The sequence below is a fragment of the Tursiops truncatus genome, chromosome 1, assembly GCF_011762595.2.
Source record: "Tursiops truncatus isolate mTurTru1 chromosome 1, mTurTru1.mat.Y, whole genome shotgun sequence".
NCBI lineage: Eukaryota > Metazoa > Chordata > Mammalia > Artiodactyla > Delphinidae > Tursiops > Tursiops truncatus.
Window position 1 is genome coordinate 47,899,284 of NC_047034.1, and position 21,844 is coordinate 47,921,127.

At 41.3% G+C, this 21,844-nt stretch overlaps 1 long non-coding RNA gene and 1 pseudogene across 1 annotated transcript in view; one reads left to right on the forward strand and one right to left on the reverse strand.

The window, feature by feature from the left end:
* The window catches only part of LOC141278512 (uncharacterized), a 79,701-nt gene extending 64,661 nt beyond the window's left edge, over positions 1-15,040 (reverse strand). Inside the window, exon 1 of the long non-coding RNA XR_012331270.1 lies at positions 14,860-15,040. This is a non-coding gene — a long non-coding RNA (uncharacterized lncRNA). The remainder of the gene's footprint in view (positions 1-14,859) is intronic.
* Positions 15,041-18,963: 3,923 nt separating this feature from the next.
* On the forward strand, positions 18,964-21,452 carry LOC101325179 (regulatory solute carrier protein family 1 member 1-like; annotated as a pseudogene).
* Positions 21,453-21,844: the final 392 nt, after the last annotated feature.

Consider the following 21,844-nt stretch of genomic DNA (forward strand, 5'->3'; position numbering starts at 1 on the left):
AGTATTAGTGAACAGAATCTTTTAGCACATTAAGAAAACAATACATATGTATCAGGTGGAGTTTTTTTCAGAAATATAAAAATGATAGGATAAATGCAAGGATGGTTCAATATTACGAAATCCATTAATATAATTCATTATACTATTTGTTATAAGCTAAATATTATTTTAGCATCTCTGTAGATTATTAAAAAGACTTTTGACAAAATTCAACACCCATTCCTGATGAAAACGCCAAATAACATAGAAATTGATAGAACTTCAACATAATAAAACATAAAACCCACACCTAAAGTTAAGCTATTCTGCGACCATGAATTGGAAGTCTTAATATTGTTAATTTCCATTGAGGAAAACAATATGGAGTTTCTGCAAATAGCTAAAAATAGAACTACCATATAATCCAGCAATTCCACTCCTGGGTGTATATCTGAAGAAAATGAAAACATTAATTTGAAAAGATACGTGCACCTCAATGTTCACAGCAGCATTATATACAATTGTCAAGATACGGAAGAAACCTAAATGTCCAACAACAGATGAATGGATAAAAAAAAGTATACATGTATATGATACACACACACACACACACACACAAAATGGAATACTACTCAGCAATAAAAAGAATGAAATTTTGCCATTTGCAGCAACATGGATGGACTTGGAGGGTATTATGCTAAGTGAAATGTCAGACATAGAAAGACAAATACTGTATGGTATCACTTATAGGTAGAATGTAAAAAATACAACAAACTAGTGAATATAGCAAAAAAGAAACAGACTCACAGATATAGAGAAAAACTAGTGGTTACCAGTGGGGGGAGGGAAGGGAGAAGGGGCAATACAGGGGTAGGGGTTTAGGAAGTACAAACTATTATGTATAAAATAAACTACAAGGATATATTGTACAACACAGGGAACACAGCCAGTATTTTGTAATAACTATAAATGGAGTATAAACTTTAAAAATTGTGAATCACTATATTGTACACCTGTAACATATATAATATTGTACATGAACTACACTTCAATAAAAAAAGAAATTAGGTTCAGAAAATTTTAAAAAAGAGAATATATCTAGTGTTATAAATTGAATTATGTCTTTCAAAAAGATCTGTCCTAATCCCCAATACCTCTGAATGTGACCTTATTTGCCAATAGGGTCCTTGTAGATGTAATTAGGTTAAATGATGTCATACTGGAGTAGGGTGGGCCCTTAATCCAATATGGCTGTGTCCTTATACAAGAGGAAGCAGAGACACATGGAAAAGATAACCATGTGACATCAGAGGCAAAGATTGGAGTGATGCATCTACAAACTAAGGAACACCAAGGATTGCAGGCAAACTCCAGGAGCTAGACAAGGCAAGGATCCTCTCCTACAGGTTTCAGAAGGAGCACAGCTCTGCCAACACCTTGATTTTGGACTTTTAACCCCCAGAAACGAGACAATACATTTCTGTTATTTTAAGCTACCCAGTTTTGTGGTAGTTTGTTAAGGAAGCCCTGGGAAATCTAGTAACATTTATGCATATATGTATGAATTTTTAAAAACTTATTTTTGCAAAAAAGAAATTCACAATGGGTAAACCAGAAACTAATGAAAGTGATTTCCTTTAGGGTATGTGTGGCTACAAGATGGAAGGGGTTGGGATGGCAAGAAGACAACTAGAAGCATACCTTTTTAAGCTCTGGCCTTTGAAACTTGCAAATGTTTTATATAATAAAAGAATAAAATACAATCAAAAAGAGTGTAGAAAAACAAACCCAAAAATTGAATATCAGCAGAAACCATTAACTACCAATGAAATTGATAATAAAACCACACAAAGAATTATTTCATGTAACTTTGGAACACAGTTACTCTAGCTATACATCTTTAGTGGGATATATTCAAAGTACAAAAAAGTAAAGCTTTGTATCCCAAAAGGCAGATTATGAGTGGCATTCTGAGTCTGATCAAAGGGACCTTCTTCAACTTACCTACCTCCTCCTGGATAAGATGCTGCTGCGATTGGAGAATGTTTTGTAATTCAGCTGCGATCCAGATGCCAGGGAAATTGGGTTAACTCCATTTCTTGCAGCTCAGTTGGACTTCCTTGGTTTCCACAAATGCAGAAGCCTGACCTTATGCTAGAAATAATCAAGCCCCACACTCCTGGCTGAAATGGCAAGAGAGTGCATGGCGCCTAGAAAGGACAAAAGGGAGGTGCTGCAGGCACAGGTCAATATTCCATCGGCACTGGGGGCTCTACCTCCAGGAAATAGAAGCAGTCTCTACACGGGGCAGAGCTACCATGAAGGTTGGAATTGCACTATTTAGTTTGTGGTTGAGGCAGAGGTTGAAAGTCCTAACAGCATCTAGCAACACAGCGTACAAGGTCTTAGGAAGCTTAATTTGCTGAAGCAAAAAAACAACACTCACACTCCAAGTTCTTGGGAAGCGTTTAGGAGTCTTCTAAGGAGTTGCTTCCTCTTTTGACATCTTTACCAGTTTGGTTCCTGGGCCCTTTCTCTCTGACTCCTCTGGCTTCACTTGGCCAGGTTTTTGCCATCTGAATATTCAAAATACTCAAATTCCTCGTTCAGTCTTGGAAGGTGTACCTTTCTAAGAATTTGTCCATTTCTTCCAGGTTGTCCATTTTATTGGCATAGAGTTGCTTGTAGTAACCTCTCATGATCCTTTGTATTTCTGCAGTGTCAGTTGTAACTTCTCCTTTTTCATTTCTAATTTTATTGATTTGAGTCCTCTCTCTCTTTTTCTTGATGAGTCTGGCTAATGGTTTATCAATTTTGTTTCTCTTCTCAAAGAACCAGCTTTTAGTTTTATTGATCTTTGCTATTGTTTTCTTTGTTTCTATTTCATTTATTTCTGCTCTGATATTTATGATTTCTTTCCTTCCACTAACTTTGGGTTTTGTTTGCTCTTCTTTCTCTAGTTCCTTTAGGTGTAAGGTTAGATTGTTTATTTGAGATTTTTCTTATTTCTTGAGGTAGGCTTGTATTGCTAAAAACTTCCCTCTTAGAACTGCTTTCACTGCATCCCATAGATTTTGGATTGTTGTATTTTCCTATGTTCATCCATTTTTTTCCAGAGTTCCCTGAAAATCTTTATGATCATTACTTGGGACCCCAATGTTCGAATCAGATCTGACTGTCATAGAGGATTACTGTACTCTGCTAGAGGCCCAGGATCTTAGGGTTGTTAAGAATCCTAATGATTATCAGTTACTTCCAAAAGATCCTGAAACCATCTATACAGTTCCTGCTGAGGGATTACTGCTTGAATACCTTGTATGCTGGGAGACTCATTATCTTATAAGGCAGCCAGGCCATTAGTTCATTAATTAAATATTTATTGAATGCATTCCCTAGGCAGGCACTAGGACTACAAGGTGACAAAAACTTAGGCCCAGTACTTAAGAAGTTTATAATTCAGAACAAACTTCTCTTCTGTGTTTGTTCGTTTGTTTGTTTGTTAAACAGGACCATATACTTTGCTTCTGCTAATGGTACTAATCACTACTCTCCATTCCACAGGTCACCCAGCATCTGGGTGAATTACAGGCACAGTGCTATAGTCCTCTCTCAGACTCAATCAACCTCACCCTAATTATTCCTAGAAAAGTGCATTGTAATTCCCCTGGGGCATTTAGAAATGGCTTACACAGCATTTTTCCAAACCCTCTTCTCCCCAGAGGACTTTTACAGTCAGTCATTTTCTAGTTGACAAATTGCTTCTCCTCTGCCTTTCCATTTTAGGTTTCCAAATTCTACCTCTAGGTCCATTTCAAAACCTGTAATTAGATCACTCAGGGGCTGAGCTGCTGTGGAGTGTCTGTGTCCTTCTCCATATTCATCTTGGAACAAACCCACACCAGAACTCACTTTTCATTGCAAAATTTGCCTGTGCTTCTTATTCCAAAACCATTGCATCTGAAAAATGGCCACCCATCTCAAAGCCACCATCTACTTTGTGTTACCAGTTCAAAACATAAATTGTGTCTGGAAACCAGGGTGCTTTCAAAATTGCTTTGGAAGGTATTCTAGAAGGTCAGTTTAAAACTGTCAGGATTATCTTCCCTGACTACTCTCCTCCACTCCAGCCCCCAGCTCTCTTCATTCTCCCTCATTAAGAGTCCTAGGTCAGACCACAGATCAGCTTAATCTTTGCTGTCAGCTTCACCAGAAAGAATTCCTGTCTGATTAATGTGTCAAACTTCGCTGTAAAGTGGGAATTTGCAGATTAATAAGCAAAAGTTATTTCTCAATGTCCCAATTTCAACTTTTAGGCAAAACCCATTGTGTTTTTAAGCTCCATTTAGCACTCAGTTCCTTCTACTGGTCTGTCCTGTTCTAACCAGCCCTGGGATGTTCTAGTGATGTGAGGGGAACCAAGCAATTCGTGCCCACTGGGTACCTGATCTATACTAGCCCGTTAAGTCCTCTACACAATCCTGGGAGACTGGCTCTACTATCTCAATGCCAAAGATAAGGAAATGAGGCAGAATTAGGTCAAGTCACCTGTCTAAGACCTCCAAGCTGGCAAGTGGAAAACAAATTCACATATGTCTGACTCCAAAGCCAAAGCTTTTTCTACTGCTTCAGCTAATCAACTTCCTTATTTGAAGGTTGGAACTATTCAGGCAAATAACCTTGGACAAGCCAATTAACCTCCTCTGAACATCAGGTTCCTTCCCAAATGAAGAAGTTGGACTAAATGGATGCTAGGGTCCTTTTATCTCTTACATGCTCTGCGTTCCTACTGCACTCGGGCTAGCTGATTCTGGAGGAAGAACTTATACCAAACTTAAGCCACAGCAACAGCAGTAATATCAACACTAACCATTTATTGAGTGCCTACCCTATATGAGGTGAATTATAACTTTACTTATTTTAATCCTTCTAGTACATTCTACATATCATCCCTATTTTATAGATGAGGATGACAGAAGTTAGAAACATGCCCAAAATCACACGGCCAATAGAAGCAAACCCAGGGGTATCTGATTTCCAAGCCCATGCTCATGGGCCCACTATGCTATGTTTTGGGAGAGGCAGGGGACATAAGGAGGGCAGGCATTGTGAGAAATGGTCATTTAGTGATACAGAAATGTATACACCTGGCAGAATGATCAGACGTAACTCAGTTGGAATGAGGAAGGGTGTTCAGATATCCAGGTAATTAAATCCCTGTCCTAGTCTCTGCCACTTTGCTCCCAGCTCTAGGCAGATGTGTTCCTTGCTTCCATGCACAGAATGTTGCCCTGGCAGGCACTTGGCCTGGGAGAGCTTTGCTTGGTACTGAGTCTTGCTCCCAGAGGACACTTAGACCCAAAGTCACTAAAACTTTCATCTCACTGTTGTTGTTTTTAATCTCATCTTATTACTGGGTCCAAGATTTTCTGACCTCTCTGAACTTCAGCCAAAACTGTCAGACCCCCAGCCCAAGCCTTACTATGGCCAGTACTTTTCTGGGGCTGCCTGAGTCTCGGTATGCAATAAGTAGGGCTTCCGGGAATATGAAATCATCACAGCTATAATGGAAAAGAAAGAAAAATGGGTCTCTGAAGAATAAGCAAGGGTCCATCAAGGGTTATTCTAAGCTGGTCAGCTGACTGAGAAGGACTGGCCAGTTATGAGGGAGGGCCTGGGCGTGGTATGAAGGCTGCCATCTGTGGGCATAAAAGTCCCACAGCCCCTGGAGAAGGAGGCCAATTCAGATTTACAAAGGCCGGTGCATGGATGGCCTGGTGGAGCACAGGCACGGACTTTGGGACCAGGTAAACCTAGATTTGGATACTACTTGGCTACTTCCCTTTTCTGGCTCCAATGTACAGCCCCAGTCAATAAAATGAGGATGACTAGAACTTCACAGTGTGGCTATAAACATTAGAAATAATCCCCACAGTACTTTAAGCACACTGGAGAAACAGAAAGGAGGCAGTGCCTGTTATCCTTACTCTGAAGGAAACAGTATGAGAAAGGCTTTTTTCCTGCCATGAGTACTCAAGCAGTCATCACCATTTTTCATGCTGTTTTGCTTGTCCAAAAATGGGGGCGTGACCATTTGGTGAGTAAAAGCTGACAATACTTACTGGGCACTAAAATTCAGAATGAAGTAAGTCTCTGGAATAAAAAACCAGCTTCTTGAGACTGCTGGAAGACACCACTCAGAGCTTCAGTGGAGGAGTCATACAGCTTTTCACATGGGGAATTTTTAAAACCTGCCTTTTCCCCACTTCAAACTAGAGATCTAATTATTGCCTGAAGATCACTATTATCCAAGAGAATAAAGGAATAATAGGTCAAAACCAGAAAAGGGAAAGGACAAATCAGTCATAGTAAAAAAGAAAGTCACCTGTGAAATGGGGCAGAATGGTGACCATGTAGGATAAGAAATGGACCCACCAGTCATGCAGGTAAGGGCTTTGTCCCAGAATTTTCAATAGTGACCCCTTTAATTCTCAGAGATGTCCAGTGTGAACGATAAATTCTTTGGTCACCTAGTAGTCATGTGGAATCTAGAATATCACTCACACATTTATGTGATGGGAGGGGGAAACTATACATGCTATTTGGGCTACAAATCCCCAGGCAGGTGGACACTTAGAGAAGGAACTTCCAGAACCTTGCTCTCTAAGCCCAAGCACTCTTCCTCATATTTTTACTAAGTACCTCTGATTTTTTACTTAAGCCCATTTGCTGGCTGGTGAAATGAAGTGGAGAAAATAAGAGAGTGTGGGATGAGGCAGAGGGGAGAAAAAGCCCAAGAGATCATAGGATCGTCAGTTGTTTTACACTATGAAATCAAATGGGGAAATGGATTGAATGACTGTGCTTGTCTGTGGCAGCTCTGTTTGTCTTTCTGGAAGGCAGAAGTATTGCTTAGGGAGTGGAGACCATTAGTCAGCAGCTTGGCTTGGCCTGACTCAGTGGCCTCTTTGAACACTCTCTTGTCCTAGGGTTCCTGGGAAGTGTCCTAAAGGAGCTCACCAGTTTCTGACCCTTGCAGACTTGACCGTCTGAGGATTTGGTATTTGTCCAAGTTCCACTGGAAGTGAGGATGTGTATGCGTGTGTCTGGTGGGTGGTGTGCGTGTACCGCCCTGATCCAGGAAGTGCACAAAGGCAACCCCCCCCTACTCCGGCCACACCCAGCTGGCCCCCTGTGTTCTATTTTAAAAGCCCCAGCATAGCCTGATCTGAGGTCTGTCCATTCCATCCCCTCCTTGTTTACTGGAACATTGGGTCACTGCAGTGCAGTTGGAATGCAATCTCTGGGCAATTCAGCAAGGCCAAGGCAGGCCCTACCAGGCGTCATGTCATTGCACTGTTTTTCCTCCCCTCCCAGTGAGTTTTCTTGGAAGTTCTGAGCCAGGGTCAGTATGTATCTCCAGAGATGCATTCCAAATTCCCAGCTGCCTGCAACTCAGCAAGTCTCACTGCCCCTCCTTTTAAAATCCAGGTGCCCTAAAAGGTTAGAAGAAACCTGCACCAAGGGGTGTCCCAGACTCCTGATGTGTTAGCTACTGCCTGCTGTCACACAGGCTTCAGACAGTGTCCCCCCTAAAAAGCAAAGAGGAAAATCATCTCTGTTGAGAAGGCTTTGTGACCCAGCAAACTTGCCTCTAGTCTGTGCATCTGTCCTAGCTGAGGGGAATTGGGGGCAGCTTTGCTGCCTTTTTTCCTCCTGAGTACAGGTTTCATGTGATTCTTTACCACCCTGAACTCCCAGTTATCTATCCCAGACCTCCTCCTTATTTCCCTCCAAACTTCCTGCCTCCTTAATTTCTTCCCTGCAGTGTTTTCTCTCCTCATTATGATCGCTTTATCCCTTACTGGACTAGAGGAAATAATGGGGGACGGGAGAAATAGCCAAACACATCAATTATGTAAAAATCATATTTGTCTCATTAAGGGTGAAAATGGGACCTATGCCTTTTGGATTTGTTCTTGCTCTTGAATTATATATTGATTTTTAGGAATTTTTTAAAATTTAATTTATTTTTGGCTGTGCTGGGTCTTGGTTGCTGTGCGCGGGCTTTCTCTAGTTGCAGCGAGCAGGGGCTACTCTTCATTGCAGTGCACAGGCTTCTCATTGTGGTGGCTTCTCTTGTTGCAGAGCACGGGCTCTAGGTGCGCAGGCTTCAGTAGTTGCAGCACGTGGGCTCAGTACTTGTGGCACGTGGGCTCTAGAGGACAGGCTCAGTAGTTGTGGCTCACGGGCTTAGTTGCTCCGTGGCATGTGGGATCTTCCCAGACCAGGGATCGAACCCGTGTCCCGCTGCATTGGCAGGCGGATTCTTAACCACTGCGCCACTAGGGAAGTCCCTTGATTCTTCAGGATTGAGCGCTGGCTCCCCAAGTGTGGTTCCCTGACCTGTAGCAGCAGCCTCACCTGGGAACTTGTTGGAAATGCACATTCACAGGCCCTAGACCAGACCTGCTGAATCAGAAACGCTTGAGCTAAAGCCCAGTAATCGGAGTTTTCACAAGCCCTCCATGTGACACTGATGTGTGCAAAAGTTTGTGAACCGCTAGGGTAGAGGATTCTCCATGGGATTGGGGGCAGGGGAGGTTTGAGGTTTCCCTCTGCTCTCCAGATGTCAGAATCAGTGTGAGGAGAATAGAGCCTGTGCCATGCTCCTGAGGGCTGGCTCATGCACCTTCCTTCTCAGGCAGGGGCAGGTGTGAGAGTGAATGTGAGGAGAAGCACTGAGAGGTGGTGGTCACACTATTGGATGCCCTCAGTGAGCTGGCTTCATGGGCCAACCCTTTGGACGGGGTCTGGAGCTTCCTGACCTTCTTGTGTCCAGCACCCCTCTAAGAGCGTGTCATGTAAACCATCACTCAGCTTCTCATCTGCTCTCAGGCAACTAAGCCAACCACTAGTTATAGATGGAAATTGTAGAGTTTACTACTTTTATTTTTTTCTTGTATTAAATCAAGCACTAACTAGAAACATGCTCTTCATTTTGCCAATTCTTTCCTTTCTATTCTCCAGAAGAGCCCCTATGATTATTAAGAGGATTGGGATCTATGAGTCTAGACTGGTGACATCCAGCTCAGTAGCTTCTAGCTACATGTGGCCATTGAGCAATTGAATTGTGGGTAGTCTGAATTGAGACATGCTGAAAGCTTAAATACACATCATATTGCAAAGGTATAGTAAAAAAAAAGTGTAAATTATTTCATACATTTTTTTAGTATCGATTACATGTTGAAATTGTAAATTGGATGTATTGGGTTACATAAAATATATTAACATTAATTTCATCTATTTATTTTTACCTTTTAAAATGTGGCTATTGGAAAAATTAAAATTATAAATGTGGCTCATATTTGTGACTCACATTTTATTTCCATGGGGCAGTGCTGGTCTAGTTAGCTGGGGGCTCTGGTCAAACCCAGGATTTTTTTTTTTTTTTTTTTTTTTTTGGTGCGTTGGGTATTTGTTGCTCCGTGCAAGCTTTCTCTAGTTGCAGTGAGTGGGGGCTACTCTTTGTTGTGGTGCACAGGCTTTTCATTGTGGTGGCTTCTCTTGTTGTGGAGCATGGGCCCTAGAGCCGCATGGGCTTCAGTAGTTGCAGCATGTGGGCTCAGTAGTTGTGGCACATGGGCTCAGTAGTTGCAGCTCACGGGCTCTAGAGCGCAGGATCGGTAGTTGTGGCACATGGGCTTAGTTGCTCCACAGCATGTGGGATCTTCCTGGACCAGGGATCAAACCCATGTCTCCTGCATTGGCAGGCAGATTCTTAACCACTGAGCCACCAGGGAAGTCCGAACCCAGGATTTTAAGTAAGACTAGTGGATAGGCCAGGAGCAAATACAAGGGAGCATGTATAAACTATAACATGTACAGCATGTTAGGTAAGGCAATGTAGTCTAAAGCATGGCAACTGATCTCCTGAACCTTGGAGCTAGACATACTAGGGTTGTCTAGATTCTGCCACTTACTCAGTCAAGTAACTTAACCTCTCTGAATTCCAGTTTTCTCACCTGTAAACTGAATTGTCTTGGTTCCTAACTCAAAGTGCTTTTGCAAGAATTAGTTAAAACAATGACTGTAAAAGCCTGAATATTATTCCCAGCTATTAATAAGTACTCAATAAATATAACTCTCCTTAAGTAAGAAGAAATTGTATTACTAGATGGTATTAGATACTCATTGTGGAACCTTCATTTTGGAGGGTCCTTAACATTTTAGATGGATTTTCCTCTATCTGGAATGGTTTGTGTATCATCCTACTCAAAATATAGGGTGAATATGTTACCTTTTCAGTGCTTCCTCAGCTGGAAATCCACAGCTGGCTATGGACCCCTCCCCACCACTTCGTACTGTGATAGTTAAGGTCCTCACAGTGAAAAACCGGATTACATAGAGGATTGCTCCTGGACAGAGACCCTGGTTTGTTATGGTTACAAAACTTGACAGTTTATATGGCATAGACTGGATGGACTCTGACAGCAACAGAAGACAGTGTCCTTCCTGAATGAGGGAAATAGAGTCTCTTCACTAGGAAATATAGTACTCCAGGTGAGTAAAGTCAGGGTTGGGTGGTAATGGGAAGGGAATGCTATGGTTCTGGCTTTTACGATTTATGGATGAGCCCTGAAAGAAGTGTTTTAGTCCTTCTGTTCATAAGAGCACAGAACATCTGGTTTAGATTTTCCCAAAGACGAGGCATAGCTCTCACAAGCTTACATGGAGGCAAGGATGAGATAAAAGGGTAATAGTAAGATGAAAAGACAGTGGAAAAAACAAACAAACAGAAAAAGGTGCTGCCTGGCTCCACTTTGAAAGACCCTAAAAGCATACAGTCAAAGTAGCATATCTCCAGGTGCAAAGTCTCTGAGCTCCCAGAACACTGACAACATGATAAAACCTCTAACTGTTCCTTAGGTGTTAAAAAAAAAGATCCTGAGTTTCCAGCCATGGCTACTACTCAAAACAACTACAAGAATGAAGAAGCAGAGAAGAAGCAAGGTGTTCCCATGCAAGACTGAGTGTTCTGGATATCTGCTCTAGGCAGTGTTCAATCTTGAGAAAAGAAACAAAGTGGTGTGCTTGGCTGAAAAAGGGATTGAAGAGTCTTTGGTCTCTTTCTGAATTGTACTACTTAATTTATCATCATCACCATCATCATTGTCATCGTCAACACAGTGCTTCCTACCTGCCAGGAACTTTGCTTTCCCTGATTGATCTCATTTAATTCTCCTGAAAGCTCTATGAGGTAAGTACTATTATTATGCCGTCTTCATGAATGAGGAAACAGAAGCTTAGAGACATTAAGTAACTTGCTCAAAGTTACACACACCCCTGTCCTGGCCTTGCTGGGACTTCCATGCTCAATAAACAGAGAGGCAAACTGAACGTGCCTTATTATAGATCACAAAGGGAATCCCTAGATCAGAAGTTCTGAACCCTATCTCAACATTAGGGCCCCTTTTTATAAGAAATCTTTTATAATACCACATTTACTATCCTGAAATGAAATTCAGATTATATAACCCACCTAACACACTATATTTGAAAATCAATATTTAGTCATAAAGAGACATTAAATGAGTGTATATTATAATAAAGTAGTATACATTGCAATATGTAAACATTCAAGCATGATGAAATCATCAGATGCTGGCACCTATGTATAGAATCACCATGGAAACCACAGCTACAAATGCTGACAATTCAAATACCACAAGTAGTACTGATATTGGTCATATGTTTATCTGGCAAGATAAGAAACTCCTAGTAAATTTCTAAATAAATAAAGTACAATTTTACCTTGATTTATATGTTGATTATATTCTGGGAAAATTCAGTGTGTATTAATTAAAAACGTGCAAATAATACTTTGTGTTTATATGTAAGGTGGAGTTAAGTTCCAGATCATATAAATTTTTCAACTGTGTCAATATCTGGTAGGATATTCAAAGGGTGGGACAATGTTTTTATTGGGAGGGAATTGTTCTAGGCATTATAAGACATTATGACATTATGACATCTAACCCATATCGCTGCCAAGAGAAATGCCAGTAATATCTCTGCCCCAATTATTGGGCCACCAGAGAGACTCCTTGTAAATTTCCAAACACCTTAGGAAAATAGTCCTCAACCTTGGCTTTAACTCAGATACTGACACTAGGGCAGCATCTGCAGAGCCTCTGATATAGTTGGTCAGGGCCAATGCCTGGTCATAAGGGTTTTTAAAAACTGCTCAGTTGATTCTGTGTAGTAGCCAAGGCTGAGAACCATGCCATAAGGGAGGTTCTGCTCTTTTGAGCATCGTTGCCTTAGCTGAGTCAGATCACCAGAACATTGACCTGACAGGCTTTCTTTCTGCCTCATGGAGCTACTTCCTGTCAGATAGAGCCCAAGGGCCTCCTAACCTAAGGATCAACCTCTCTAATTATAAAGTGGGACAGCGGGTATGTGGCTCTAGGCTCTGAAAAGTCAAAGACCTACTTTCAAGAAATCCCAAGAGATGGGTAAATGATTAATCGTTTACTTCCACATTTAGAACAAACAGAAAAACATAGTTTAACTAAATTAAAAAACAAATCAACCTGTGACTGATTATTTAGGAAATAAACTTGTACTACATTGTGACCAAACACCTTCTAGAACCTCTAGTCATCCCTCCTTAGGCCTAACTTGGGCCTTTAACTTTGTAGGAAAAATAAATTTATAGTCTTTCTTCAGTTGTCTACTAAACCCTAAATCAGGAACGGTAGATACATTTATCTCCAGTGCTAACTGTAAACAGATCAGATTTGTCTGCCTGGAGAGGACTTTGAAGTCTGATCCAGGCTAACTGAACAGTGCTGTGGTGGGTTGGTTAGTGATACCTGTCACGGGCACAGGATGGGGAGAGGAAAGGACGTGCCCCATTCCTCCCATAGACCCTAGTGGAAGAGGCACATTTCTCAAAAATAACAGGTGAGCTTCTCAGTCCTGGTCAGCTTTTGGAACCTGATTGGATTTTATTACCATCATCATCATCATCCAGTGAGTTTCCATTTATTGAGGTATAGCTGTGCACTGCACATTTATTACCTCATTAATCCTTACAACTCTACAAGATAGGCATTTTCATCACAGTCTGCGATCCCACAGCTCATGGAAGGAACTAATCATCTAATCTGTGGTTGCTTGACGTTCAACTCCCACAGTACAATAAATAATAGGGAGTGAAATGTGGCCTCAGACCATCCTCCAAAGCTCTAATGTTCTTTATCCTGCATCCACATCCCCAGGATTCTTGCTCAAATGATACAAGATTCAACAAATACCAAATGATAATACACATACTTATTTCTCAGTATTTTCCCATTATTTCCTGGTACTGCATCCTGTCCATGTACTTAAGCAAAAAACTTAAAACATATGGCAAGGATGTTTGTGTTAATAAACTTTCTCTGCTTTGTGTTTTTCCTTTGTTGAAAACATTTTTTAAATGTTCATTTTCCTGTGACAGTCCAGTATAATAGAGGGAATCCAATTCATTGTCATAATTCAACACCTAGAAGGGTGTTGGCACATAATAGACATTTAATAACTATTTTAAATGAATTAATCAATGCAATTGACATTTTTGTCCAAGAGCAAATGATTAATTTTTATGAAATTAAAATGTTTAATTTTGATGAAATCCAATTCATCAATTTTTCCTTTTATGATTTATTTATTTTAAACAGTTGACTTTTTTAAAAATATATTTTTTTAAGTTTTATTTATTTTTTTGGCCACACAGCTTGTGGGGTCTTAGTTCCCTGACCAGGGATCGAACCCTAGGCCCTTGCCCTCAGAGTGTGGAGCCCTAACCACTGGACCACCAGAGAATTCCCCTTTTATGGTTTATTTTTTGTGTGTTAAATCTAAGAAGTTTTGGCCTTACCTAAGGTCACAACAATTTTCACCTATGTTTTCTTCTAGAAGTCTTATAGTATTAGCTTTTACATCTAGGCCTATGATCCATTTAATCCATTTTTGATTATTAAGATTTGTGTAGAGCTTAGGGTCAGCTCTCTAAACACATTCATCTGCTCGGCACTGAAGAGGCAGGTGAAGCAGTTTAAGAGTATGGATATAATGCTTCCTGTCTTAGAACATGGTCTAAAAGTTGTTTTTCCAGAAAAGTGTCTCATGGCAATGTCAAATTTATCGTTTCACTCTTTCTCATAAGTAGGGGTGTGTCCCTCCTTTTCTTCCCCTCTCTTCTACAGTCTCCAGAAACAGAAAACTCTAGTTTCTCTTTCTGTTTCAGAATAACAATGTCACAAGTAGAAAAGGAAGTATTAATCAATACTTTTTTTTTTAACATCTTATTTGGAGTATAATTGCTTTACAATGGTGTGCTAGTTTCTGCTGTATAACAAAGTGAATCAGCTATACGTATACATATATCCCCATATCCCCTCCCTCTTGAGCCTCCCTCCCACCCTCCCTATCCCACCCCTCTAGGTGGTCACAAAGCACCGAGCTGATCTCCCTGGGCTATATGGCTGCTTCCCACTAGCTATCTATTTTACATTTGGTAGTGTATATATGTCCATGCCACTCTCTCACTTCGTCCCAGCTTACCCTTCCCCCTCCCCGTGTCCTCAAATCCATTCTTTGCGTCTGCGTCTTTATTCCTGTCCTGCCCCTAGGTTCTTCAGAACAATTTTTTTTTTTTTAGATTCCATATATATGTGTTAGCATAGAGTCTTTCCACGCTTCATCTACTTAACCAGATAGATAACAGCCCCGAGCAGCACTCTTTCAAGTAAACCCTGAGAGGCCTTCGCAGGCGGGTGGTGGCTACCGCGCTTGCCGCTGAGGGCGGGACGGAGGGCGGGACGGAGGGCGTACCTGAGCGTGTGCGAGCGAGGGAAGGGGCGAGCGGGCGAGCCAGCGGCCGGCGCCCTCCGCTTGAAGCACCAGTCAGGCCCCGCACCGCCCTGCCGCCCCGAGCCGAGGCCACGCTGAGCCGAGCTGGGTCGGGTCCGGGCCGTGCCGCTCACCGTGTACTGTGTGCGGATGGACCTCCTCGAGGTGACCTTTTCCCTCCAGGTGACCTTTCCCCTCCAGGTGACCTTTTCCCTCCAGGTCGACGCTGACTTGGAGCTGCGCAACTTCCGCGCTGTGCGAGCTCGAGTCGGCATCCTAGCCGCCGAGGGCCAGATCGTCTCCACTGAGAGGCCCCCCATAGACCACCAGGGATTACTGGCTGCTTAAGTCTTAAAAGATGGCCACGTTGGGATTTTAACGAAAGAAGGAGAATGCAGACCCTTGACTTTCCGTGCAGTTCCCAAACTTACCCCGAATAGACTTGCGTAGTTTATCAAAAGGCTTTCTTCAAAGGAATATAATCGGATATTTTCAGTCAGCAGTACTTCCCAAAGTGAGAAGTGTGAAAGGAGAGGGGAGATATGCTAAGAGCCATTTTATTTTGAGGTACTTCTTTTTTACATCTTTATTGGAGTATAATTGCTTTACAATGGTGTTAGTTTCTGCTTTATAACAAAGTGAATCAGTTATACATATACATATGTTCCTATATCTCTTCCCTCTTGCGTCTCTCTCCTTCCCACCCTCCCTATCCCACCCCTCCAGGCGGTCACAAAGCACCGAGCTGATCTCCCTGTGCTATGCGGCTGCTTCCCACTAGCTATCTACCTTACGTTTGGTAGTGTATATATGTCCATGCCACTCTCTCGCGCTTTGCCACAGCTTACCCTTCCCCCTCCCCATATCCTCAAGTCCATTCTCTAGTAGGTCTGTGTCTTTATTCCTGTGGTACGCCTAGGTTCTTCATGACATTTTTTTTCTTAAATTCCATATATATATGTGTTAGCATACGGTATTTGTCTTTCTGACTTACTTCACCCTGTATGACAGACTCTAGGTCTATCCACCTCATTACAAATAGCTCAATTTCGTTTCTTTTTATGGCTGAGTAATATTCCATTGTATATATGTGCCACATCTTCTTTATCCATTCATCCGATGATGGACACTTAGGTTGTTTCCATCTCTGGGCTATTGTAAATAGAGCTGCAATGAACATTTTGGTACATGACTCTTTTTGAATTATGGTTTTCTCAGGGCATATGCCCAGTAGTGGGATTGCTGGGTCATATGGTAGTTCTATTTGTAGTTTTTTAAGGAACCTCCATACTGTTCTCCATAGTGGCTGTACCAATTCACATCCCCACCAGCAGTGCAAGAGTGTTCCCTTTTCTCCACACCCTCTCCAGCATTTATTGTTTGTAGATTTTTTGATGATGGGCATTCTGACTGGTGTGAGATGATATATCATTGTAGTTTTGATTTGCATTTCTCTAATGATTAGTGATGTTGAGCATTCTTTCATGTGTTTGTTGGCAGTCTGTATATCTTCTTTGGAGAAATGTCTATTTAGGTCTTCTGCCCATTTTTGGATTGGGTTGTTTGTTTTTTTGTTATTGAGCTGCATGAGCTGCTTATAAATTTTGGAGATTAATCCTTTGTCAGTTGCTTCATTTGCAAATATTTTCTCCCATTCTGAGGGTTGTCTTTTGGTCTTGTTTATGGTTTCCTTTGCTGTGCAAAAGCTTTGAAGTTTCATTAGGTCCCATTTGTTTATTTTTGTTTTTATTTCCATTTCTCTAGGAGGTGGGTCAAAAAGGATCTTGCTGGGATTTATGTCATAGAGTGTTCTGCCTATGTTTTCCTCTAAGAGTTTGATAGTTTCTGGCCTTACATTTAGGTCTTTAATCCATTTTGAGCTTATTTTTGTGTATGGTGTTAGGGAGTGATCTAATCTCATACTTTTACATGTACCTGTCCAGTTCTCCCAGCACCACTTATTGAAGAGGCTGTCCTTTCTCCACTGTACATTCCTGCCTCCTTTATCAAAGATAAGGTGACCATATGTGCGTGGGTTTATTTGTATGGAAACACAAAAGACCCCGAATAGCCAAAGCAATCTTGAGAATGAGGTACTTCTTTTTATAGCCTATTTTACTCATGTGTATAAAAAACTCACCTCCTAATAAAAATCAACATTCATAAGAAAAAAAGAAACAAAAGACAAACAAACAAAAAAAACAACTCTGGGAAGTGCCAGCCACCAGGAACCCAGCAGTCCCACTCATCTCCTGGAAAAATAGCTTCATCAGGGCTTGGACAATCCAGCCTTGTTCTGATACCTTTTGCTGGCCAACTCCTCCACGAGCTGTCCTTGCTGGAGGAATACAATCCACCCTGGCAGATGCTCTGCTCAGAGGAGATCTTGAGAAATCTTTTAGGATCCTGGTGGAGCAGCAACAGGACCGAGCCTGGAGAGAGCAAGAAAGGATTCATCTCTTTTCTGTGGATCCTTTTGCTCAGGCAAAGATAGAAGAAGATATAAGGCAACAGAACATTGAGGAAAACATGACAATAGCTATGGAAGAGGGTCTGGAAAGTTTTTGCTGAGTAGTGGTGCTTTATATTAACTGCAAAGTGAATGGGCATCCTTTGAAAGGCTTTGTTGATTCAGGTGCCCAGATGACCAGTATAAGCCAAGCTTGTGCGGAAAGGTGTAATATTGGGTTGGACAAAAAGTGCCTTTGGTTTTTAAGTAAAACTAAAAGACACATTTTTTCATTTTCACCAAGGACTTTATTGAACAATGTATTCACCCTTTTGTTCCACTACCTTTTGCCATTTTTCAGGCAACTTCATAATTCCATCTTCCCAAAACTTTTTATCTTTTTGAGCAAAGAATTGTTCCAGGTGCCTTTTACAGTCTTCCAGGGAATTGAATTTTTTTCCATTAAGAGAATTTTGTAAAGACCTAAATAAATGGAAATCTGAAGGTGCAATGTCTGGTGAATATGGCGGATGAATCGGAACTTCCCAGCCAAGCTGTAACAGTTTTTGTCTGGTCATCAAAGAAACATGTGGTCTTGCGTTATCCTCATGGAAGATTATGCATTTTCTGTTGACTAATTCTGGATGCTTTTCGTCGAGTGCTGCTTTCAGTTGGTCTAATTGAGAGCAGTACTTTTTGGAATTAATCGTTTGGTTTTCCAGAAGGAGCTCATAATAGAGGACTCCCTTCCAGTCCCACCATATGCACAACATCACCTTCTTTGGAAGACGACCGGCCTTTGATGTGGTTGGTGGTGGTTCATTTCACTTGCTCCACGATTTCTTCTGTTCCACGTTATTGTACAGTATCCACTTTTCATCGCCCGTCACAATTTGTTTTAAAAACAGAACATTTTCATTACGTTTCAATAGAGAATTGCATGTGGAAATACAGTCAAGAAGATTTTTTTCACTTAACTTATGTGGAACCCAGACATCAAAGTGATTAACATAACCAAGTTGGTGTAATGATTTTCAACGCTTGATTTGGATATTTTGAGTATGTCGGCTATCTCCTGCATGGTATAATGTTGACTGTTCTCAGTTAATGTCTTGATTTGATCGCTATCAACTTCAACTGGTCTACCCAACTGTGGAGCATACTCCAGCGAGAAATTTCCAGCACAAAACTTCACAAACCACTTTTGACATATTTATCAGTCACAGCACCTTCTCCATACACTGCACAAATCATTTTTTTTTTTTTTGCGTTTCAGTTGCGTTTTTGCCTTTCTTGAAGTAATCAAGCATAATATGCCAAAAATTAATCTTCAATATTGAACTGGGTACACAAAAATTCATCAATTTTGATAAGTCTTTTTAAAAATGTGTGCTGATATGACAGCTGTCACATACAATCTAACAAAATTGTTTAGAATGATGTTAAAGACAACTAAGTACTACTAGAGCCATTTTACAGAAAAAACCGAACGAACCTTTTGGCCAGCCCAAAATAATGAGGCTGGTGGACCGTTGGTGGACACCCAGAAGATTACTAGAAGGGTACATCTAATTCAGGTAAAAATTGAAGGCGATTTCCTGGCGTGTTCCTTCTCTATTCTTGAGGAAGAGCCCATGGACATGGTTCTGGCACTGGACATGCTGAAATGGCATCAGTGTTCCACTGACCTCAAGAAAAATGTACTTGTGATCAGCACCACAGGCTCACAGAGCACCTTTCTTCCGGAGAGGGAGTTACCAGAGTGTGCCCAGCTGGCATATGTGGCCAGGCAAGAAGAAATACGGCCAAAGGAGGTTGCAGAAACAAGAATTAGCAGAAGCCCTTCAGAAATCTGTGGAGGATGCAGAGCGTCAGAAGCCATGATGCATGTCGTGTGTGTGTACTGCAGCTGGAGTGCCCCAGAAGAGAGAAAAGAGGTAAAGAAACTGCCTTACTGGGAATGTCATCATTACCAACGTCAGGTGGATTTAACCATCAAGCCCATCCTTCAGGACAGAGTCCTGAGATTGGTAATCCTACAAGTCTCGCTCACTCTGTCTCTGCTTCAGTCTACCCCATCAAGCCCAGTGACCCAGACAGCATTGAACCTAAAGCTGTGAAGGCTTTGAAGTCCTCAGCTGAATTCCAGATAAGCTCTGAAAAGAAAGAGCATCTTCCTCTACAGGATCTTTCTGATTGTGCTTCCTCAACAGACAATGCTCCAGCAAACCAGAGTCCAGCTACGCCTTTGCAGAATTCACTTGAAGAAGTCATTGTTGCAGAAATCTAGAGAAATCTGCTGAAAGAAGCACCCAGGGCCTCAAATCTCATCTCCACACAAGACAGGAAGCTAGGTTATTTGTCACAGCTTACTAGGATGCAAGAACCACAGAGGCTTATCAGTGAAAATGGTTGGCCTCCAGAATATCAGTACCTGATTCAGGTAAATGGCCTTCAGCAGCATGAAGAATCGAGGAATGAACAGCATGAGGTTAAACAACAAAATGCTCCACATAACCAAGAACATCTTTATAACAGAGGGGACCTTGAACTTCTTGGAGAAAAACAACAAAGAAGAGTTGATTTGGAAGCTACAATGAAAGGAGACAGTTTACAGCAGAATGGGGACCTTCCACGTACAGAGAAAAATATTCTACCTTCAGGATGCTTTGGCTGCTCAAATTCAGAAACACTTGTGGAAGTAGATACAGTAGAACAGTCCCTAGTTGCTGTGCTTATTTCAGCAGGCAGTCAAAATACCAATGTCAAGAACATTGGTGCATCTGATCTCACCTTAGATAATCCCTTGATGGAAGTAGAAACATCAGAATGTAACCTTTCCCCTGAAATATTGAGTAATTCCATTTCCACTCAGGATTTACAGCTTCTAGAAAGTGATGTTGAAATGTCTGGAACAAATAAAGAATATGGGAATTGCCCTCATCTTTAAGTCTCTGTGCAGTTGTCAGCCCTCTGCAGAGTCAACAGAGGAATCTTGCTCATCTGTAACAGCAGCCTTGAAGGAACTTCATGAACTTTTGGTCATTAATAGTAAACCAGCTTGAGAAAACACATCTGAAGAAGTTATCTGTCAATCAGAGATAGTATCTAAGGGCCAAACAGATATTAAGGACCTTTCTGAAAGATGGTCCCCAAATGAGCATCTTACAGCTACCCAGAGTGAACAGTGTTCACAAGTCTCCTTTCATCAGGCCATATCTGTATCAGTGAAGACAGAAGAATTAACAGACACTTCAGCTGATGCTGGAGTAGAAGATGTAGAAAATATTAACTTCAGGGGTCCGTGTGATAGCCTGTTAACTGATAAGGAAGGTGTCCCCAAATCTAGGGAATCAATAAATGAGAGCAGTTCTGTCACTCTAGCCTCAGCTAAAATGTCTAATTAACTACACTGCACCTTAGGTGTAGAAATTTCACCTAGACTTTTAGCAAGTGAGGAGGATGCACTCAATCAGACTTCTGAGCAAACTGAGTCCTTGTCATCCAGTATCACATTGGTTAAAGATTCAAGTCAGGGCACACAGAATCCAGTGACAGACAGGCCTGAGACCAGAGAAAATGTTCTGCAGCTGCAGGGCCACTTCTAGAATTTGAACCACCTACCAGCCATCCATCATCAAGTCCCTCTTTTCTTACACAATTAATTTTTCCTGCTACAGACATTGACCAGATTCTCCGTGCTGGCTTTACTTTGCAGGAAACTCTTGGGGCTTTGCATCGAGTTGGTGGAAATGCAGACCTTGCACTTATTGTTTTGCTAGCAAAGAACATTGTAGTTCCTACATAACCATGGAAAAGTGGGCTAGACATTACTCCATTCCCTTAAAAAAAAGCTACACACACGCACACACACACACACTCACTGCATATACAGTTTATGTAGAAACCTGCAAGCAGAATGTTGAGCCAGATTTTTTTTAAATATTTTTTTTGGCCGAAGTAATTTTTGATCTCTCGACTGGATTTGTCTGTTTGTCTAGATGGATTGTCTATTTGATGGATTTGTCTATTCTGTTTGTTAAAATTTGGGCCTTTTTAAATGTATTGGCAGTATGTGCATACAAAAGCTTTTTCTTATCATTAAGATGATGTAATCTGGAATAAAATTGATGGTATTGTGTATAGCATAAAAAGTAAAAATAAAAATAAAATAAAGTAAATCCTACATTGTCTGCAAAATAATCCAGGGCTTGAGGAACAGACAGACCACCAATAGTAAGCTGAGGCCTATGGGTGGGAAAGGGTGAGAGGTCAAGGACCCGCTATTCTGGTCAACCTCTAGCTATTTCAACTTTGAGCTGTGATACCACATGAACAAGACCTCTCTGTTTAGGGACTTTCATGGGGAATCAGGGGAAGGGGATGTCTTAAGAAGGATCTTGTCCTCTGAATTCATACAGCTCCTGAGAAGACTTGATTTCATAGCTGGAATGGCAACCAAGGTTCTGTCTGCTTACAATTCCAATTGCACATTTATACCATATTTTTATTTCTCTG